This window comes from Gossypium hirsutum, chromosome A11 (genome assembly GCF_007990345.1).
Source record: "Gossypium hirsutum isolate 1008001.06 chromosome A11, Gossypium_hirsutum_v2.1, whole genome shotgun sequence".
NCBI classification, from domain to species: Eukaryota; Viridiplantae; Streptophyta; class Magnoliopsida; order Malvales; family Malvaceae; genus Gossypium; species Gossypium hirsutum.
The window spans coordinates 53,073,959-53,097,775 of NC_053434.1; the positions used below are offsets into that span (position 1 = coordinate 53,073,959).

At 36.1% G+C, this 23,817-nt stretch overlaps 2 non-coding genes across 2 annotated transcripts; one reads left to right on the plus strand and one right to left on the minus strand.

Annotated features, from left to right (window-relative positions):
* Positions 1 to 17,438: 17,438 nt before the first annotated feature.
* Positions 17,439 to 17,545, minus strand: LOC121210347 (small nucleolar RNA R71). The gene has a single exon (XR_005905461.1). It is a non-coding gene; the product is annotated as a small nucleolar RNA R71 (small nucleolar RNA).
* Positions 17,546 to 23,123: 5,578 nt separating this feature from the next.
* LOC121210363 (small nucleolar RNA R71) lies at positions 23,124 to 23,230 on the plus strand. Its single transcript, XR_005905476.1, has one exon. It is a non-coding gene; the product is annotated as a small nucleolar RNA R71 (small nucleolar RNA).
* Positions 23,231 to 23,817: the final 587 nt, after the last annotated feature.

Genomic DNA, 23,817 nt, shown 5'->3' on the forward strand with positions numbered 1-23,817 from the left:
TGTGGCCCACACGACTCAATTTAGTCTAGCCTGTGTGTCGCACACGGCCTGCTTGGCCATCACACAGCCGTGTCATGCATGCACGGCCTGCCTCGTTGATTACACGCTCGTGTTCTGTCACACGGCCTACCATACGGGCGACCACACGCCCGTGTGGCATCGATAGAATGCTTTTTTGGCTTTTCGTCAAATCTTATTTTCTGCGATTCAGGTACAGACCTGTACCGTTTTGATGCCTAAACACTCCTGAGCACTCCAAAGCCTAAAAACGAGATATTCAACATTGCCATTAGTCTTACTTTGCGATTAATCAAAATCCCAAAACCAAAATACTTATCCATAAAGCTATGAACACTTACCGCAAAGCCTCCAATTGATTCGCTATGGAATAGTACGAGGAGAGGCTTAAACCCTACGATTTGCTGTTGTCAAAACCCAAAAGTTAGTCCAACAACAAGGTGATAGCATCTAAGAATGATTCCAATGTTATTTCACTTACCTCACGTGCGACCTACGTTGCAATGACAAGACGAGGCAACACGAATATGAAAGAGGAAGAAAAAGAATACCAAAAAGAGAATCAACAGCAACTTAGGCAAAAAAAGAAGAAAGGGACGTCAGAAAATTTTAGGGAAATTCTAGAGGAAAGAGAAAATTTAGAAAAGAAAAGAAAATTAAAATATCCCAATCCCTCCCCCTTTTTCTCCCACTAACCCACTAACACCCATAATCTCAGAATTCTTGTTTGACCGAAACTCTTTTGGTCAACCGAGTAAAAATAAATTTCATTGTTTACCCAGAGACTCGAACACAAGACCTCCATCACACCAACACTCCGCTTAATTACCAAACCAGTAGGCCCATTCTGATATATTCTTACTAACAATTAAACTTAAGCCTACTGAGCAAGGTTAAGGCTTAATTTAGAAAAATTCCAAAAATTTACCAAAGTCATGGCTTGAACCCAATACTTCTGAGACACTCCCAAAACACTTAACCACTGAAGCAGATACACATTTATATGTCATAATTTAACAGAACAACAATATAAGTTTTGGGGCGTTACAACTCTACCCGCTAAAAGAAAATTTCGTCCATGAAATTTACCTGATCAGAACAAATGAGGATACTGTTGGCGCATCGATCCTTAGGCTCCCACGTGGCCTCCTCAGTGCTATGATTCTACCACAGCACCTTCACTAATGGGATAGATTTCCTTCTAAGGACCTTTACATCGTGATCCAGAATCTAAATCGACTCCTCCTCAAAGGTCAGATTTGGCTGAACCTCAATCTCCTTAACAGGGACAATGTGCGTGAGATCAGAACGATAACACCTCAACATCGAGACGTGGAAAACATCGTGAATGCTGTCTAATTCTGGAGGTAGCTCCAACTGATAAGAAATTGGTCCAACTCATTTTAGAATCTGGTACGGCCTAATAAACCTAGGGCTCAACTTGCCCTTGCCACCGAACCTCAGAACCTTCATCCATGGTGAGACCTTCAGAAACACGAAGTCCCTCATAGAATACTCGATCTCACGTCTCTTCAGATCAGCATAAGACTTCTGCCTGTCAGAAGTTGCCTTTAGTTGATCCCTAATCAGTTGAACCTTATCTTTAGTCTCGGAGACCAACTTAGGACCCAGAACACGTCCTCGCCCAACTCAGTCCAACATAAAGGAGTGCGACACTTACGACCATACAGTGTCTCGTAAGGTGCCATCTCGATGCTAGATTGGAAGCTATTATTATAGGCAAACTCTGCCAATGACAAGTACTCCTCCCAACGTCCTCAGAAATCAATCACACAGCTCCTTAACATATCTTCCAGTATATGAATCACCCTCTCAGATTGGCCATCTATCTGAGGATGGAAAGCAGTACTGAAATCCAACCTTGAACATAGAGCCTCATGTAGCTTTTTCCAAAACTAAGACATGAAGCGAGGATCACTATCGAAGATGATCAAAATCGATACCCCATGCAGTCTCACTATCTCAGAGATATAAAGCTTTGCCAGCTTCTACAGTGAATAGTCAGTACGAATCGGTATGAAGTGCGCTGACTTGGTCAATCGATCCACGATGACCCAAACAGAATCCTTCTTAGTGGATGTCAAGGGTAACCCACTAACGAAGTCTATCGTCACACGTTCCCACTTTTAAAGGGGAATCTTAATCTGCTGTAGCAAACCCGAAGGCAACTGATGCTCAGCCTTAACCTGTTGGCACGTCATACATCTAGCCACAAAATCAGTAACCTATTGTTTCAATCCTGGTCACCAATACAACTCTCAAAGATATCGGTACATCTTATTCCCACTAGGATGCATAGCGTAAGGACTATTATGCGCCTCTCTGAGAATAGACTGTCTCAAATCAAAATCGTTCAGCACACATATCTGGCCTTGGAAGCACAACACACCCTCAAAGTTTAACTCAAAATCCGTTGTGCTACCACTCTCAACCTGCCGAAACCGAAGACCCAAAGACTCATCCTCCAACTGTTTACTCTTAATCTGCTCGATCCAAGTCGGCTGAACTTGAACCTCTGCTAATAAGCTACCATCATCAAATAAACTAAGGCGAGCAAACATCGCCCTTAAATCAGTCATAGCCCTACGACTTAAAGCATCGGCCACTACATTGGCCTTGCCAAGATGGTACTCGATGGTGTAGTCGTAATCCTTAAGCAGCTCGATCCATCTACGTTGCCTAAGATTTAGCTCCTTCTGGGTAAGGAGGTACTTGAGGCTTTTGTGATCAGTGTAGATGATACACTTCTCACCATACAGATAATGCCTCCAGATTTTCAGTGCAAATACCACGGCGGCCAACTCCAAATCATGCATTGGGTAATTTTCCTCATGAGTCTTGAGCTGGCAAGACACATACGCAACCACCTTACCATCTTGTATCAACACACAACCTAAACCAACGTGTGACGCATCACTATAAACGGTGAACTCCTTTCCAGACTCTGGCTGTATCAGAACAAAAGCCTCAGTCAGTACAGTCTTAAGCTTCTCAAAGCTCTCTTGCCGCGCATCAGTCTATACAAAAGAAACTTCCTTACATAGAAGCTTAGTCAACGGAGTTGCGATCAAGGAGAACCCTTCTACAAAACACCGATAGTAACCTGTAACACCCCTAACCCGTGTCTGCCGCCAAATCAAGGTTAGGAGGCATTACCAAACAATTCACAGCTTAAGGGAGTCATTCTTTACTATTTATGTTTAAGGTAATATAAACTCAATTATACGAATCATGTGTACATTTTATTTATAACATTCAAATAATCAAATTATATCATAGATATTTACATGACAAATTCTAGGTATAAGCATTAAGACATTAAAACACATATATTTAATACATGCCAAAATATCTATTCAACTTGGCAAATATCAAACATATCATTTTCTTAATTCTGCATTTGTGCATGTTAAAAATCTAACAAACTATTACATTAATTCTTATCGAAACACATATGCAACTTTAATATCATTACCATATAACCAAACATAACTTTAATACAATAGATATATAATGCACATTATAGCATATCATTATGAACCATTAAATGAGCAAAACATACAAATTATATTACACCCCATTCGCATACTAAAAATCATACATAAATAGAACTTACATAACCAAGTACACATGATTATACCATTGATATATACACTTACTTAATATTTTAATAATATGGCTAAATATACATTATACTTATTATTATCCCTTTACTGAATTATATAACAAACATAGCAAACATATATACTTTATATTAAGCTTACTAACTTGTACTAATTCATATCATAAATCATGCATTCCAAATAAACTAATATTAAGCCACAACTGAATTACATATATATATATATACCTATCTATCAACCATGTTTGCCTCATTTAATCTAAATTATAAAATTCGACTAATGTAAAACATATCAATATGACAAGCTTACCACAATGAATGATCATAAGTCATATATATCATTACTTTAAACCATAAGCATATACCAAACACACCACATATATATGACATGCATTTTACTAACTAATGCATTACATATTATAACTCAATAAACATCTATTATTTACTCCATAACCGAAACACATGACCAAACACCACCACGTATATATATCATACCAACACATCATATGCATAAATATATATATGTGCAAGTACCGCATCATCAACCAAATATATTCATTACTATCAAACGTAAAACATAACCAAATCATTTTAACCAAAAGTAACATGACAAACATATTTCATACTCATGTATATACCAAAGCCAATTCAACCAAACCACATCCAAATTCAACAACCATTATTAATACATATAATACATATAAAACTTGACTAGAGTTTCATATACTCTCATAGCATATTAGCCATTTTTGCATGGCTTAATATATACACAACTTCAAACTTAACCAAACATAACCTAGCTTATACATGCCATAGTATCAAGTTTAAACTTATAATGTGCAAAAACAACAATCGATAGTGTGATGGACTTTGCAGACGATCCCCGAGCTTATAACCAATCTCCAAAATCTGTAAAACAAAGGCAAACATAAACACACATAGTAAGCTATCATGGCTTAGTAAGTCATAAGCAAATAAACAACTAAATGTCATAATCAACTCATTTAAACCAAACCAAATTATACTATCATAATCACATTAAATCTCAAACTTATAATTTCATGTATAACATATACTTTCACAAATAAACTTATTCATGGCCGAATATACATGTATTTATTATCAATGATATTCAATTTCAAAACCATAGTACCATTATATAACCGAATATAAATAAACCCACATACATATATCCATGAATCATTTCATAAATAGTCACATGATATAATCAAAAGACCAAATACACTTTTCATATGCACATACATTTTTCATTTACATTATACATGTTTTACAACACATATCAAGTAACCTACTTCCCTAATTTCAAATAGGAAATAAACTATCACATACCTGATCACTTTAGCTCATTTTACACATTCAATAACAACTATCATTGCCCGTCGAACCATTTGGAATTAAATAGGATACTCGGATAATCACATATATTATACAATGCCATCATCCCAGACAGGGTCTTACACGAATCAAATACGATGCCGATGTCCCAGACATGGTCTTACACGTAACTACATATACCGATGCCAACGTCCCAGACGTGGTCTTACACGAGAACACATATCAGAAATTCTATCTCATGACATATGTATCCTAGCTATTCCTAAGGTTCGTACGAGGCTTTCGGACGTCGTAACTCGGTCGAATCAAACTCGTGAACTTAATTCCCAAGCATACACAAATTCGATTATTATGTATATATAATCATAAAATTCAATTTAGCATTTAAAACTTATATATATTCAAAATTAACAACACTTATTTGCTTATAAACTTACCTCGGATGATGAAAATCGAAACAGAACGACTAATCAACAACTTTAGTTTTCCCCCGATCCAAATCCGATTTCTTTGGTTCTTGATCTAAACATATTCAAATTAAACTCATTCAAACATATTTTCACTCAATTTAGTCCAAGAACACATAAATGGGCAAATTACTATTTTACCCCTGACATTTTACACTTTTTACAATTTAATCCAAATTGCACAAAACACAAAACATGCACATACCATGCTTAGGCCGAATAGTACCCATGTTCATACAAGTCCATACATTTCATTTATTTCACATTTTAGTCCCTCAATTTATTATTTTTGCAATTTAGCCCTAATTACTCAAAATCATCAAAAATTCCAATACAACACATATCAATCCAAAACATATCTTTCATAATTCATCAAATAACATCACAAAACTCAAATATTCATCAATGGCACAACTCAAAATATTCATCAAAATTAGAAATCCAAACATGGGCTTTGTATATTACACTGCAATGATCTCAAAAGCGTAAAAATTATCAAAAACCGAGCTAGTTACATACCTTGATTGAGCTTAACAAAGGGCCGAACCTCAAAGTCTTTATTTTCTTTTTCTTTTCTTTAGTTTCGGTCATGCAAAAAGTATGAGCACTTATGTTTTATTTTATGTTTTATATTATTATTACATCTTAATCATTTTACTTATTTAACCTTATAGTAAAATTTTAAACCTTTATAATTGTAACACCCCGAACCCGAGACCAACACCGGAGTCAAACACGAGGTGTTAACAGACTTTAAACCCCTTATAAAAATATTTCCCAGACGCTGCCCAATCTGCATACTAGTCGCTTTAAAAATCATATCTTGAGTTTCACAACTCGAAAATCAGTTTCGTGATTTTTCCCTGAAACTAGACTCATATGCCCATCTACATATTTTTTTTCTAGAATTTTTGGTCAGGCCAATTAGTACAGTTTATTAGTCAAAGTCCCCCATGTTACAGGGATCGACTACACTGACCTTTGCGCATTACGACTTGGATATCTCCCTGCACAGAGCTTCAATACTGATGCCGTTTGTTTCTATGGAAACTAGACTCAGAGAGGAATCTATACATATATGGTATGACTCCTAATTATCTCTGGTTAATTTATAATGAATTTCCAAAGTCGGAACAGGGAATCCAGAAACTGTTCTGGCCCTGTCTCACGAGAACCTGAATATCGCTTAAAATACTGTCCATATGATCATTTAGTTACTTTCCTATGAAAATAGATTCATCAGGGTTCGTTTACATAATTTATTCACTATTTAATTCCATTCCTACTATTTTTAGTGATTTCCCAAATCTACATCACTGCTGCTGTCAGCATCTGCCTTTAAGGTAGACTTTACCTATTTCATAGTTTCCATAATTCAACTAGCCCTTTTAACATGAGTAGCACAAATGATGATGGTGATTAACCATTCCCATGGCCAATCCTTGTCAAGCATATTCACACTAAATGATTATAACATTATACTCAAACATATATAAGCCATTTTCGCATGGCTAACCAAAATTATACAAGTCCAAAGGGTCCATGACCCACAACAAACGGGTAGTCCTATACATGCCATATCCAGAGTTCAACTAAAAGAGTACCAAAAGAGCTTTGATAGTGTGGATGACTTCGACTTCGATGATCCCGAATCCGATAGCTAACGAACAATATCTATAAAACAGAGAGCCAAAGCAACGGGGTAAGCATTTTAAAGCTTAGTAAGTTTCAAGTAATGAAATCGGCTTTGACTAAAGTATTGCATTCACATAGCTAAATAAATCACTTTATTAATTCACATTCTCATAAGCATACTTACTTCACACTTCATCAACATATACACACACAAGGTATCAACCTATCTAAAAGCCGAAAATTCGTTAGTCGATTGAACGAATATTATTTAAAGCGAATCGACTTTTTTTTTTCGAAGCACATGCAAACATACCTTATCGTTTGGGTTTATCGAGCGTATTAATTGAATTTATTGCAGCACAAAACGCTCACATTCAAACCCAAGTTTCTTCGGAATTTAGCCGGATATAACCACAAGCTCAATTGCCTTCGGGTCTTAACCCGGGTATAGCAACTCGCACGAATGCCTTCGGGTCTTAGCCCGGATATATCAACTTGCACAATTGCCTTCGGGTCTTAGCCCGGATATATCAATTCGCACAAACGCCGTCGGGTCTTAGCCCGGATATATCAGTTCGCACAAATGCCTTCGGGTCTTATCCCGGATATATCAATTCGCACAAATGCCTTCGGGTCTTATCCCGGATATATCAAATCGCACAAATGCCTTCGGGTCTTAGCCCGGATATATCAATTCGCACAAATGCCTTCGGGTCTTAGCCCGGATATATCAATTCGCACAAATGCCTTCGAGTCTTAGCCCGGATATCATTCAAATGCTCATGCACACATATATCAACAATCATGACACATCCATATTTCACTTTCGTTACTAAGGCTCAAACACAAAGCATTTATTAAACCTTTCCAATTTCGGCTCAATAGCCACACACAAAGAGCATGATTTCAATTTGCTTTATAACATAGTCTCTATGCACATTGGACTATCCATCATAGTATGACTAATCATTTCAATATAATTCAAGTAGGGTCATTACTCGAAGACTTACCTCAGATGTTGTCGAACGACTTCAATGGCTATTCAATTACTTTTTCCTTCCCTTTATCGGATCTAGTTCCCCTTTGCTGTTGAGCTTAAGTTCAACAAAATTTAAAATAGTCATTAATCGACTATTCAAGTATTACTTTCAGAATAATATATATATTGATCCGACTTTCACACACATAGATTATAGTAAGCTTTATAATAATCAATAAATAATTCATTGGCAAATTTTCATTAATGTTTACAACAAAATCACATATTCACTACGAGCTGTTTTCCTGAGTAGCAGTTACTAAATTATTTATAACTGGAGCTACTAAACTCCAAATCACTTTCCGTTAATTTTCCCTGAATATAGACTCGTATATCTTCCATCCATAAAATTTTCAGAATTTTAGGCTTGGCCAATCAATACCAGATTTTTCTTAAAGTTTCCCCTGTTTCACTGTTTGACTATTCTGACCACTCTTCACTACGAATCAAATTTCTCATTTTACAGAATTCAAAATGTGTTGTATTTGATCTCATTTGAAACTAGACTCATTAAGGAGTCTAAGCATATAAATTTTATCTTATAATCATTTTTTTACAATTTATAATGATTTTCTAAAAACAGAACAGGGAATCTAGTAGTCATTTTGACTCAGCACCACAATACTTCAAATATCTCAAGATCGGTAACTCTTTTGTTTTTATAGTTTCTTTTGTAAGAAAATAGACTCTTCAAGATTTAATGACATAATTCACTCAGCTTCTAATTCAACTCCTACAAATTATGGCGATTTTCCAAAATCACCTTACTGCTGCTGTCCCCAAACAGATTATTACCAAATCAAATACTAACATTAGCATTTCACCTTAATAGCTAGCTTACCAAGCCTTAATTTAACATATAATTCACACATATCACATTCAGCTATATATACATTTATCATATTTCCATTTCAGCATATATAACTAACATTTATTCCGAAATTTTAATATCTAATTGCTTATAAACTTTCTTCGGATGTCGTCGACTAATTGATCGGCTACTCAACTACTTTCGATTTTCCCCGATCTAAATCCAATTTCTTGGTTTCTTGATCTTAACATATTCAAATAAATCTCATTTTAACATATTTTCATTCAATTTAGTCTAATAACGCATAAATGGGTAAATTACATTTTTACCCCTAATATTTCGCACTTTCACAATTTAGTCTTTATTCCACAAAACACAAAATACACAAAATTTGGTCACACTCCTTAAGGGCCGAATCTTCCTAGTACCCATATAAGTCCATACATTTCATTTATTTCACCTTTGAGTCCTTCAAAAATTTATTTTTGTAATTTAGCCCTAACTACTCAAAATCACCAAAAACTTCAACACAAAACATATTAATCTTTAACATATCTTTCATTTTTCATCAACAACTATCAAAAAGCTCAAGCACTCATCAATGGCAAAACACAAAATCATCATCAATTCACAAAATTGAACCATGGGGTTTAAAGAACACAAAGCAATGATATCAAAAATGTGAAAATTATCAAAAACCAAACAAAAGACTAACCTTCCTTAGGTTTCAAATGACCGAATGCTACCCTCCTCTCTTCCTCTCTACAACCGGCCAAGATGAACAAGGTGATAACCTCCCTCCTTCTTTTTTTTTCTTTTAGTATCCTTAATATTTCTTTTATCATTTCTTTTCTTTTACTTAAAATAATGTCCACTTCATGGAAATTTGCCACATAGTCTAATATATGCTCCATCATGGCCGGCCACTATGTATAAAAAAAGGGTATTTGACATCCAAAGCCAATATTTTCACTCCTTACTTAAATTGGTCCTTATAAATTACCCTATCACATTTTTAAAACTTTCTCACATAAGTCCTATGGACTAAATTCACATGCAATTGACTAAATCGAAGCTTGAAATTTTCCACACATTCATAATCACATATTTTAGACAATAATATCACATTCAAACATTTCGGTGACTCGGTTTAGCAGTCCCGAAACCACTTCCCAACTAGGGTCAGTTTTGGGCTGTCACAATAATTCATGGTTATAACCGTCCACTACATAATATTATGGTCAAATTTCATTTTAAAATCCTCCACTTATAAAGACACATTCATTTCGGCCCTTTTACAATTAACCATCAAATTTTCATTTTACGCGATTAAACCCTTTTATTAAATCGGGCACTCAAACGACAAAATTAAATCACGAAAATTTCACAGATATAAATTCACACATAATAAACACAGAAAATAATTTTAAAATATTTTTCTGACTTAGATTCGTGGTCCCGAAACCACCGTTTCGAATAGGGTCTAAATTAGGCTGTTACACAACCCTCAACCCTAGAAAGCTGCGGATCTCAGACACATTCTTCGGCTGTTTCCAATCCAACACCGCCTCAATCTTATTAGAATCGACTCGTATCCCCTCAGAAGAAACTACATGTCCCAAAAATGTTACTTCCTAGAGCCAGAACTCATACTTGCTGAACTTCGCATACAGATGGTTCTCACGAAGAGTCTGTAGTACCACTCTGAGATGCTCGTCGTGCTTGTCTGCAATCTTAGAATACACCAAGATATCATCAATAAACACCACCACAAACTGATCCAGATAGGGCTGGAACACTTGGTTCATCGAGTCCATAAATGTTGTTGGTGCATTAGTCAAACCAAAGGGCATAACTAGGAACTCGTAATGTCCATATTGAGTCCTAAATGCCGTCTTATACACATCCGCCTCCTTAACCCCCAGTTGATGATAACCCGAACGTAGATTAATCTTGGAAAACACAAAAGCCCCTCTGAATTGGTTGAATAAATCATCAATCCTTCGAAGTGGGTGCTTATTCTTAATCTTCAGCTTGTTCAATTGCCAATAATCGATACACATCCTCATTGTCCCATCTTCTTTCTCACAAACAACACAGGTGCTCCCCACGGAGACACACTGGGACGAATGAACCCACGATCCAACAATTTTTGAATCTGAGCCTTAAACTCCGTAAGCTCCTTCAGTGCCATTCGGTAGGGGGAGATAGACATCGGAGCTGTACCAGGCAAAAGCTCAATCTCAAATTTCACTTCTCGGCTTGGAGGCAAACCCTGTAGTTTCTTAGGAAAGACATTCAGAAAATCCCTGATAGTTCTGATGTTATTTACCGAAGAATCCCCAAAATCAAAAACACTTACATAGGCCAAATATGCCTCACATCCTTTCCGAACCAACTTTTCTGCCACCAATATAGAAATCCCATTAGTCAAAAAATCCTGATGTTCCCCAATCACAACTACCTCATCGTCCTCCTCGGTTCTCAAAACAACCCTTCTTATCGCACAATTCAGACTTACTCGGGTCTTGACCAGCCAATCCATCCCCAGAATTAGATCAAACTCCCCGAACGGAAGCTCCATCAGATCAACAAAAAATACTGTCCCTTAGACCTCTAACGGAACATCTCTATACAATTTGCTAACTCAGATAGATTGCCCCAAAAGACTCACAATAGACACCTCACTAGAAGTATTCTCGACCGGAACCCCCAAAGTTTCAGACATAGTACTTGCTACGTAGGAGTGTGTAGAGCCTATGTCTATCAATGTAAGATAATGTATATTATAAATTAAAAAAGTACCCGTAATGACGTCTGGAGCATCTCTGTCCTCTCGTCGATGAGAACCATAAACAAGAGTAGGCTGCCTCGCCTCAGTATGACCAGCACCTCTATTCGATGCTCTCTATCCACAGCTGTAATGCTCGGGTTTGTACAAGTGTACACATTCGTTATCAAGTAATAAGTAAGTATCAAGTTATCGTCTCCGCAGGGATTGTATTTGTGCTAAGTCAATTAATTATAAAAATATTATTAACAACTTGGTAAATAGAGACACAATTTAATTTGGAAGTATTGATTAAAAATATGTAAAATTAATCTAGATGCAATGATCCCTAATGTGATTTATCCTGACATGCAACTATATGAATGAAATAGATTTTAGCAGAATTAACACAATAAGCAACAATTATAACATAAATAAGCTAGGACAATTACTTTAATTAAACTCACTTTATTATCAACATGCTTAATAATATTTGGAAAAACATTCCATGGCAACTAGATCTTTCATGAGTTTGGAAACCACGTTAGGTCCTTTCGGAATCCTTTACTTAGTAAATACACATTTTACTAATTTTTATTTACTAAGGGTTTCTTAGTATTTGTGCGAGGTAACAGGGACGTGTTAGGTTTGAAACATTTTAATCACATAAATTTAAAAACTATGCAGATAACAGAGCCTGGTTAGGGTTGTTATGCAACCTACAATTTAATCGGGTTAGGATCTAAATTGAGCATGCACATTTCAATTATGTGTCCATTAGTCATCGTCTGGTTAGGATCGCTCAGCTAATTTAAGTGCATTTCAATCACGTATGAATGAAATACAGACTTGATTTTAATTTAAAACATGATTGATTGAGGCACAAACATTATAAGCATGAATCAAATAAACATTATTCAATAAAAATAATCATTCTAGCTTAAATAAAATTAAGCGATCATTGTTGTAAACAAGAACAGTAAACACATAACAAACATTCTTGAATTAAATTAAAGAAAATAAAGATTAAACCCAAATCAAAATGGCTGTCACCCAAGACTCTGACTGATGAGGGCTCCTTCGTTCCTTCGCTTCACTCTTTTGCTGATGGCTCTCCGAGGTGGCCGACCAAGGGCTCTTTAAGAGGCTAATTTGCTAAAAACTTTTATGCAAAGATGATGATAGGAGTGAGGGCAAAGAGAGTTGAGAGAGGAGAGAATGATGAATGAGCGAGGGATGATTGAGGGATGAGGGATGATTAGAAAAGGGAGAAATGGGGTCTTATTTATAGGTGAGGCAAGGGAGCTATTTTGCTAAAAATAGGAGTGTCCATCTTTTGCAAATTCATCCAAGGGTGGCCGGCCATGACTTGTGGAAATGTGGCTGATTTTTTCCTGATATAAGTGCCATAACATGATCAGGATCAGGACTCGGTCAATTGCAAATCTCCGGGCAAATCTCTGATTTCTTCAACTCTTCAAGGACCTAGTGTAATTAAACAAAAAATTGATTTATGAACATCCACATGCAGCCGAATTTTGGGTTGACTTGGTCCTCCATTTGGATGATTTTGCAATCAACATAAAGCTCTCAGACCTATCCAGCAATAGTAGATAATTTAGAGGACCAAAGAATGTAATTTGCCACTTTAATTAATCAATTTACTTAATTAATTAAAACCCAATTTATTAACGAAGCATATTAAAATAAATTATTAAATATAACTTTATATTTTATTATTTAATTTAATAATGCATGGTCCACTTTATAGCTTGACAATATAATATGCTCAAATTAATATAAAAGAAGCCATTTTCTGCATGAAAACTATATAATAAAGCATAAAATCACATTTTAATAATTTCTATGTCTCAATTTCATATTTTTATATATTTCATTAATTTATTAAGCAATTACTTGGTTTTAACAACAAATTTAAGTAAAAAGGTGACGAATTATATGGGAAAAATCCTATATATTTTTCAGTTTACACACCCCAAAACTTAAATCATTGCTCGTCCTGAGAAATGTTCATGCACAGCACAAGGTTTCGATAAAGCAAATTTTCTACAAGTGTAAGCAGCATCAATCCTTGCCCTATAATCATGTATTAATAAATTCATGCTCATAGATCTTCTTTATTAACAAGTAAATCATATGCAAATATTTTGAAAATTTTATACTAAGTTTCAAGATATGCCAACATGAATCATAGTATGTATATATGTCACAGCCAAAGATAATATTCTTCATTCAACATAATTTCTCTTCAATCAAGCAAAACAATCATAAGGCTTATTTATGATCTTTATATGTTGAACTTAGAACTCCCTCTCTACTAATGTAGGAGACATAATCATCAAATCAATAGGTCTTTTTAAGGTTTTAATGAGGCTCGGTTAAAGGTAGGGATTTTAAGAGATAAGACATTTTAGTTTCAAAATCTTAACCTTTAATTTTGTCTTGGATTTTTCGAAATACAACCTTTTTCTTTAAGTGAACCTTTGGAATACCTCCAAACTTATTTTGAACTCATGCTCATACATTTTTCTTTGTGGAAATTGAGCAAAATTTTCTTCGCTATTTTTTTTAAGCATGAACAATCCTTTGGAAATTTCCTCAAATGTCATTTACCAAGACAACTTTAGTTAAGACGGGTGCACAAAATTAGGATAACTTCAAAAGATGGAGATATGGCTTGTAATGTAGGTTCATTGCAATAAACAGGCCTTTTAAGCTTAAAATTATAGTTTCAAGGGTCTAATATCATAAGGTGGGCTTGAAAAGGCTTAAACGATCCAAACAAATAGTGTCTATATCATTTTAGATTTTTATGTCTCCTAGGATTTTGCCTCAAGAATGTTACTAAGTCAATTCTAAAGATATAAACCTTCATGCATCTCTAATCTCAAAAGAAACTAAGTTTTCATGGCAAACATTACCTAAGACTAAGATCATACAATCATTCCATTCTTCATGATAACATACAATCACTCAGATAAAATCATCATTCATGCTCGCATACAAGCTATCTCATTACAAAGAATTTCTCTAAACATTCAGTTATTAAAACATACTCATGAAAGAAATGATTGAAACATACTTGAAAATTTTAAAGATTTTGAGCAATTATTTGCCTTACCCCCTTCAAAAAGAAACAATGTCCTTATTGTAAGAACAAAGTAATGAATGAAAATTGAACACCAAGTAGGGTTAAAAAGAAAAAGAGGTGAGTCATTAAGACTGCTTAAATTCCAAGTCTTTCCTCATAATCCAATCCTAGACATGTTCATTCCCATTACCACATCACTTAGTATTTTTCTTTTTAATGAAGCATTTATTCATGCTTGCTATGTTTTATTTTTCAGAAATTAAATCCTAGAAATAAATTCCTAAAGACCTAAAATAAATAAATAAAAAGACAAGAATCCCCATTTTTATTTTTCTGACTCATTCTCCTTGTCCTCTTTAGCTCCTTCTCCGCTTGTATAATCAGTATATTCCATCCATGTCTCAAATTTAGCTGATAAACCGTAAATTATACATATTTTTATCCCATGCTTAGTACATTTATGGATGATTTCTCCTTAGATTTGGTGAATTCGATGCTCCTAATTCTTTAATTTCATGTTTTATACTAAGGTGACATAGGAGGGAAAAAAGAGCGAGAAACGGGCCAAAAACGGAGAAAACGAGTCAACATGGGAAATCAACACGGCCTAAAGTTCCTTACACGGGTAGATCACACGCCCATGTAGGTTTAACAGGCTCTAACACGGCTTAGACCTCCTCACACGGGTAGATTACACACACGTGTTAATTTGAAAAAATTGACACATGACTTACATAGGTAGACCACACGCCCGTGCCTATTCAACAGCCACGAACACGGTCTTGAAGAAGTCGCACATGGGTGTGTCACACGAGCGTGTCCCTGTCGAGCCCAAGTTTAGTCCTATTCGGAAAAGACCACTTTTGAGGGCTTTTAGGCATTTTAAAGCCTATTTAAACATTTGAGGAGGCAATTAGAATGTACACATGGAGTAGGAGGCAAGGAATTACTCAATGAAAACCGATTGATCCATCTCAGAAGCTGGATTCATCGTTCAAGACTGAAGATCTCCCTTCAATTTCCTTCAGGAGTTTTGGGTTTTCTTTATGTTTTGTTATCTTTATTCTTTTGAGATGTTTTCTTTAATAATTATGAACTAAACCCCCTAAATACCTAAGGGGAATGAAACCTAAGACGGATCTTGTTATTATTATCTGAATTGTATGATAAATATTTGACTTGTTCTTAATTATGTGTTCTTAATTCTTTTTTTAATATTCCAGGATATTGATTCAAGTTAATGTGCTTATTCAGGGGAGAAAAAGTCATTGTCTAAGAATAAATTTGTCATAATTAAGCGGAGTTGATTGCACGCCTAGGGATAGGGTGACAAGATTTTGCAGGATTAGGGTGAAACCTAATAAGGGAGTCCATAGATCGAGTTAATGCAACACTAGGGTGTTAAATAGAAAGAGATTTCAATTAATCAACCCAGGGTTAGACGTTATTAGTCTCGAGAGAGATAATAATATAACTTAGGGATTTCTACGGATCAAGTCAAATGAATAAATCGTCTTATTCAGAGTCAAATAACAAGTGAAGTCTAGGTGGGTTTTTCCTTAGGTATTGTCTTAATCAATCGAGTTTTCCCAAAAGCTTTTCCCTAATTTTCTCTCTGTGCACCCTTAGTTTAGTTAATTAGTTTAGATAAACAAATCCCTTAATTTTTAGGCTAGATAATAAAAAGAAAGTAATTACTAGTAGTCTTGGTTCCTTTGGGTTCGACAATCCAAACTTGCTAAAGCTATACTACTATTCGATAGGTACACTTGCCTTCATTGTGATAATAGTTAGTTTTAAGAACGATTAATTATAAATTTTTAAAACCTGTCACGAATATCACATATCAAGTTTTTAGCACCGTTGCCGGGGAACTTAAGATATTAGGAACACTCAATTTTTATTACACTAGCCATTTTACTTTTATTGCAATTTATTTTTTAGTTTAGTTTAATTCCACTTTTCTAACTTTTCTTTTTTATTTTCTGACAGGATTTTCTAGTTTATGACCAGAAGAAACCCATCAGGACCATTACTTTTTGATAGTGGGATCGATCGCACAGCTCGCAGAAACCGAAGAGAAATAAGGCGAAGCTTAATATACACAGAGGAAGAGCAAGAGGACGATATTCAAACCACAATTGAGGAGATGGTTGAAAATTAGGAAAATTTGCTACCTCCTGCGATTGCTGCTGATCCAGTAAATCAGAATCCTGCTCCGCGCACTATGTATGGTTATGCTAAACTGAACTTAACAGGAACTGATTCGAGTATAGTTAGGCCTGCTATTGCTGCAAATAATTTTGAACTGAAACCTAACACGATTCAAATGATACAACAATTTGTTCAGTTTGATGGTTTGTAGGATGAGGATTCAAATAATCACTTGGCGAATTTTTTGGAGTTTTGCGACACATTTAAAATCAATGGCGTTTCTGACGACGCCATACGCCTTCGGTTGTTTCCCTTTTCACTGAGAAACAAAGCTAAATGGTGGTTAAACTTGTTACCACGAGGGTCAATCACTACTTGGGAACAAATGACTGAAAAGTTTTTACTTAAATATTTTCCGCCGGCTAAAACGGCTAAGTTGAGGAATGACATCTCTTCTTTTATGCATATGGATCTAGAAACGCTCTATGATGCATGGGAGAGATACAAGGATCTTTTGAGAAGGTGTCCTCACCATGGGTTACCATTTTGGCTACAAGTTTAGACGTTTTACAACGGTGTGAACCCCTCAACGAGGCAACTCATCGACGCAGCCACCGGTGGAACTTTGAATAACAAAACACCTGAAGTGGCTTACGAATTTATTGAAGAAATGTTACTAAATAACTATTAGTGGCAAGTTATGAGGACAAAGCCGACGAAAGCGGCCGGTGTTTTCAACCTCGATGCTGTTACTATGCTATCTAACCAGGTAGAACTCTTAAATAAAAACATTGATGGTTTGTGTGGTTCTACTCATGTACATCCAGTTATGAGGTGCGATTCAAATGGAGGAGGAACACACACGGAATATCAATCCTTCAACCCCAACACCGAGGAGGAACAAGTCCAATACATGGGTAACAATAATTCTAGATCTCAAAATAACCTATACAGTAATACCTATAATGCAAGTTGGAGGATCCATCCTAATTTCTCATGGGGTGGTCAAGGAAATCAAATGTCACAACATCCTCCGGCTTTTCAACAACCACCTTACCAACAGGAAAAGAAGTTGAACCTTGAGGAGATGCTCACAAAGTTTATCTCAGTGTCGAAAACTTGTTTCCAAAATACCGAAACAACACTTAAGAATCAAAAAGCGTCGATCCAAGGGCTCGAAACTCAGATAGGCCAACTCGCCAAATTGATTTCTGAATGACCACAAGGTAGCCTGCCGAGTAACACTGAATCTGACCCAAGGGAAGAACTCAATGCAATTACCATCCAAGACGAGGAAGGGTTAGTTGAACCTGAACCAGAACTGAGGCAAGGAATTATGGTAAATAAAGGTAAAGGTGAGGTAGACCACAGTGAGTGGAAACAGGTAAGTAAAGAGTAAAAACCACGAGTGTCATACCCCAATGCGACAAGGAAAGACCGCATAAATGAACAATTTGGTAAATTCTTTAAACTATTAAAGAAATTACACATTAACTTATCGTTTATTGAAGCTTTTTCGCGGATGCCAATCGCAGTCAAATTCTTAAAGGAGCTTTTAGCAAATAAACGGAAGTTGGATGAGGCAGCGCATGTGGAGTTAAATGTAGTTTGCTCAGCCATTCTACAGAACAAGCTGGCCAACAAATTGAAAGATTCAGGGAGTTTTACGATTCTTTGTTTAATTGGTAGCTTAAATGTTAAAAATGCTGTGAGCTCTATTCTCCAACTCTGATGGCAAATGACATGCCTTTCCAAAAACCAACCGATAAGGAGTCATTCCTAATGGTGTCTTAAATGTTGTTCGATGGGCCCATAATGGATCATCGACTCTTCGAGACCAATCTTTTCTGCTGGAGCGTACTACCTTTTCAAGGATACCTTTGATTTCACGGTTTACTCTTTCAACTTGCCCATTGAACTGGGGGTGATAAGCAGTAGCAATCTTGTGCTTCACATCATATTTGTCAAGCACCCACTTAAGCCACTTGTTCACAAAATGAGAACCTTCATCACTAATAATAGCTCTTGGTGTCCTAAATCGTGTAAACACATGCTTATGTAGGAATTGCATGACTACCTTAGCATCATTTGTAGGTACGCTTTAGCTTCAACCCACTTGGATAAATAGTCCACAACAACTAAGATGTATTTGTTCCCATAAGAAGAAGGAAACGGTCCTAAGAAGTCAATGCCCTATACGTCGAATAATTCAATCTCCAAAATATTTGTTAAGGGCATTTCATTCCTCCTTGATATGTTTCCACTTCTTTGGCATCTATCACAGTTCTTCACATAGGCATAAGCATCTTTAAAAAAATGTAGGCCAAAAGAAACCTGTTTCCAAAATCTTTGCTGCAATACGTGCACCACCAAAGAATCGCCCACTTGGAGATGAATGGCAATGATATAAGATCTCAGTAATCTCACTTTCTGCTACACACTTTCGGATTATATTATTTGCACACTATTTAAAAAAACGGGCTTCCCAAAAATATTACCGACTATCATGAAGGAATTTCTTCCTTTGTTGATATGTCATTTCTTGAGGTATTATTCCACATGCAAGATAATTGGCAAAATCAGTAAACCAAGGTGTTTCATGAATTCGACTCACCTCAAATAAGTGTTCATCTGGGAAATTCTCGTTGATAGGCACATGTGATCGAGTTACCTCATCTTGCTCCAACCTCCACAGATGATCAGCTACTTGATTTTCAACACATTTTCTATCTTGGATCTCAATGTCAAATTCTTGGAATAAAAGCATCCAACGAATTAGCCTCAGTTTTGCATCTTTCTTCGTAAGCAAGTATTTAATGGTCGCATGGTCAGTAGATACTGTAACTTTGGTACCTATAAGATATGAGTTGAATTTGTCAAAAGCAAAAACTATAGCAAATAGTTCCTTTTCAGTTATCGTATAATTGAGTTGGGCTCCCATCAAGGTCCTACTTGCATAGTAAAAGGGGTGGAACACTTTATTTTTTCTTTGACCCATCACAGCTCTAACAACATAATCACTTGCATCGCACATCAACTCAAAAGGTGTGCTCCAATTGGATGTAATGATTATGGGGGCTGAGATTAACCGTTTTTTCAGCTCTACAAAAGCTTCTAAACATGATTTGTTAAAATCAAACACTGCATCTTTCTTTAAAAACAAACACAACGGTTGAGAAATTTTTGAAAAATCTTTGATAAACTTTCGGTAAAAACTGACATGACCTAAGAAACTTCTGACTCCTTTCACATTCATTGGGGCCGATAATCTTTCAATTACATCCACCTTTGCTTTGTCAACTTCAATTCCTTTCTTTAAAATTCTATGCCTTAAGACAATCCCTTTCTTAACCATAAAATGACATTTCTCCCAATTAAGGACAAGATTTGTCTATTCACATCTCTTCAGTACCTTAGCCAAATTACTCAAACAAATATCATAAGTGTTACCAAAAACAGAAAAATCATCCATGAAAACCTCAACAAAATTTTCAACCATATCAGTGAATATTGTCATCATGCATCGTTGAAAGGTTACAGGTGCATTGCATAAAGCAAAAGGCATTCATCTAAAAGTAAGCGTACCGTACGGATAAGTAAAGGTTGTTTTATGTTGGTCTTCCGGGGCTACAACTATTTGGTTACATCCAGAATAACCATCTAAAAAATAATAAAATTCATTAACTGCCAGTCGATCTAACATTTGATCCATAAAAGGCAACGAAAAATGGTCCTTCCGAGTGGCTTTATTTAGCTTTCTGAAGCCAACACAAATTCTCCAATCGGTAACAGTTCTTGTTGGAATTGATTCGTTATGCTCATTTTCATCAATCTTGATTTCACTTTTCTTCGGTACACACTACACCGGACTTACCCACGAACTATCTGAAATAGGATAGATGATTCCTGCATCTAACCATTTGATCACTTCCTTTCTCACAACTTCTTTCATAATTAGATTGAGCCTCTTTTGTCTATCAATTCGATCTCTTTCACCTTTTTCCAAAGTAATTCTGTGCATGCAAAATGAAGGGCTTATACCTCAAATATCAACTATGGTCCAACCAATTGCTTTCTTAATTTTCTTTAGAACAGAAATTAGTTACTCCTTTTGATCTTTTGTCAGTTCTACTGAAATAATCACAGGCAAAGTGGAACAATCACCTAAATAAACTATTTCAAATGGGAAGGATGTACCTTTAGTTCGAGTATAGGTGGTTCTTCGATTGACAATTTGGGTTGTACAAATTCTCTGACTTTCAACTCCAACGGTTCAAACCGTGTGGATTGAATAAAATTTCTCGGATTGGCTTCCACTGGAACCATGTTTTCTTCACTTCTCCATCCTCCAAAGGGTCAAACCATAAGGCTTTCTCCAATGAATCTTTTTCAAAATTGCTTTCTATAGAAATCAAGGTTTCTAACTCTTACATAACTGAACACTCTTCTGTTAGATCGGGAAATTTCATCGCTTTAAGAATGTTAAAAGTTACTTGATCATCTTGAACTCGCATGGTAAGTTCGCCTTTCTGTACATCAATTAACGTTCTTCCCGTGGCTAGGAAAGATCTCCCAAGGATAATTAACACTTCCTTATCTGCTTCAAAATCTAGAATAATGAAATCAGCCGAAAAAATAAATTTATCTACTCTTACCAAAACATCTTTGATCTTTCCTTTAGGGTATGCTAAAGATCGATCCACTAGCTGAAACGTCATAGTTGTAGGTGTTACTTCTCCTATCCCTAGCATCTTGAAAATAGACTTAGGCATCAAGTTGATACTTGCTCCTAAGTCACAAAAAGCTTTACCATAGTAAGATTCACCAATGTTACAGGGTATCGTAAAGCTTCCTGGATCCTTCAATTTCGGTGGCAGTTTGTTCTGCAGGAACACATTGCATTCCTTCATCAAGGCGACAGTCTCATACTCACACAGTCGTTTTTTATTGGATAGTACATCCTTCATAAACTTTACGTAATTTTACATTTGTTCTAAAGTCTCCACCAACGGAATATTGATGTGTAATTGCTTCAAAACATCCAAAAACTTCTTGAATTGTACCTCCTGTTTCTACTTGTGTTGCTGCAATCTTTATGGATATAGAGGTGATAGAACTTTCGGTTGAACTGGACAACTCTTCTGAGTAGGTAAATCTGCATCCAAAGAAGATGTTACAGTATCTGAATTCACTAAGTTAGGATTACCTTGTCAGTCTTTGCAGTTTCTGATTCTTTTGGTGTAGGAATTTTAATAGCTGGTTGACTTTCCACTTTTTCAACAGGCTCGTCTTTTACATCAATCAATCGGGGTTCCAAAATTTTACCACTTCGCAATGCCACTGCCTTGATATGTTCTTTACCCAAGTTTCTTCGATTCTCAGTATTGCTCGGTAATATTCCTTGTGGTCTATTACGAAGCTCCGTAGCTAACTGGCCCATTTGGATTTCCAAATTTTTCAGTGTTTTTGCTTGGCTCTGGATCAAAGAATCATTCTTTTCCATGTATGTTTTCAACAAGTTCTCTAAACTATTTGATGATTCAGCTTGGGCTGGTTTTGGAGCTTGCTGATTAAACCCTTGAGATTGGTTGGGTCTATGCTGCATAAAGTTGTTGTTTGGTCCATTTCCTTAGTTGCTCCAAGAAAAGTTGAGATGATTACGCCATGAAGGATTATAAAAGTTGGACTAGGGTCCTTGTCCACTCCTATTTTGGTGTCGGTTCCCCACATAATACACTGACTCAAGATTTAATGGGCAATTCTCGAAAGAATGACCTTCCCCATAGTACACACGGAAACTACTTCAAACGGACTTGGTGGCTTAGCTGCACAATTATTAGCATTATTAGCGGTAAACTACTTTAACATAGAGGAAATAGACAATACCTGAGCTGATAACAAAGTGAGAGAATCAATTTCATGAACTTCGGCTACACGTCTTCCTGAAGCTGTTTGATTTGCTAGCCATTGATAGTTATTACTTACAATCCTCTCGATGATCTCATAAGCCTCATTATAAGACTTAGACAAAATTGCACCATTTGCAGAAGCATCTACCATCAATCTTTTATATGCATTGAGACCATTATAGAATGTCTCCAACTGGATACAATGAGGAATCCCATGATGAGGACACTTACGAAATAACTCCTTGAATCGCTCTCAAGCCTCATACAAATACTCGTCATCCAATTGTTGGAAAGTTGTGATCTTGTTCCTCAACTTAGCATTCTTGCTAGGTGGGAAATACTTTACCAAAAATCTCTATGCTAATTCTTGTCATGTAGATATGGAACTTGGTGGCAATGAATTGAGCCATGCTCATGCTCGATCTCGCAATTTGTACAGAAACAACTTCAACCTCAGTGCGTCTTCAGTCACACTAGCTATCTTGAATGAATCACTCACCTCCATAAACAATCGAAGGTGGATATGTGGATCTTTCGTGGGCATACCACTAAATTGGCTCACTGTTTGTAGCATTTGAAATATCACTGGTTTCAATTCGAATTGGGTTGCCTCAATATTTGGCCTTTTAATTCCTGGATTTAACTCATTGAAAAGCGGCATAGTATATTATCTAATGCATTGATCCCTATCATCGGCAATGAGGATGGGATTTCGTACATGATCGGCTTCATTACCTTGGTCTTGATTTTGATTTCCAAGGTCCATCTGGACTTGTCTTTGAGCTATTCGTTCACGTCTTCTTTGTCTGAAAGTTCGCTCAATTTCAGGGTCTACTGGGAGTAAATCGATAACCCAATCTATGCTCATAAACACCTGGGAAAGAAATCACAAAATTAAAAAGA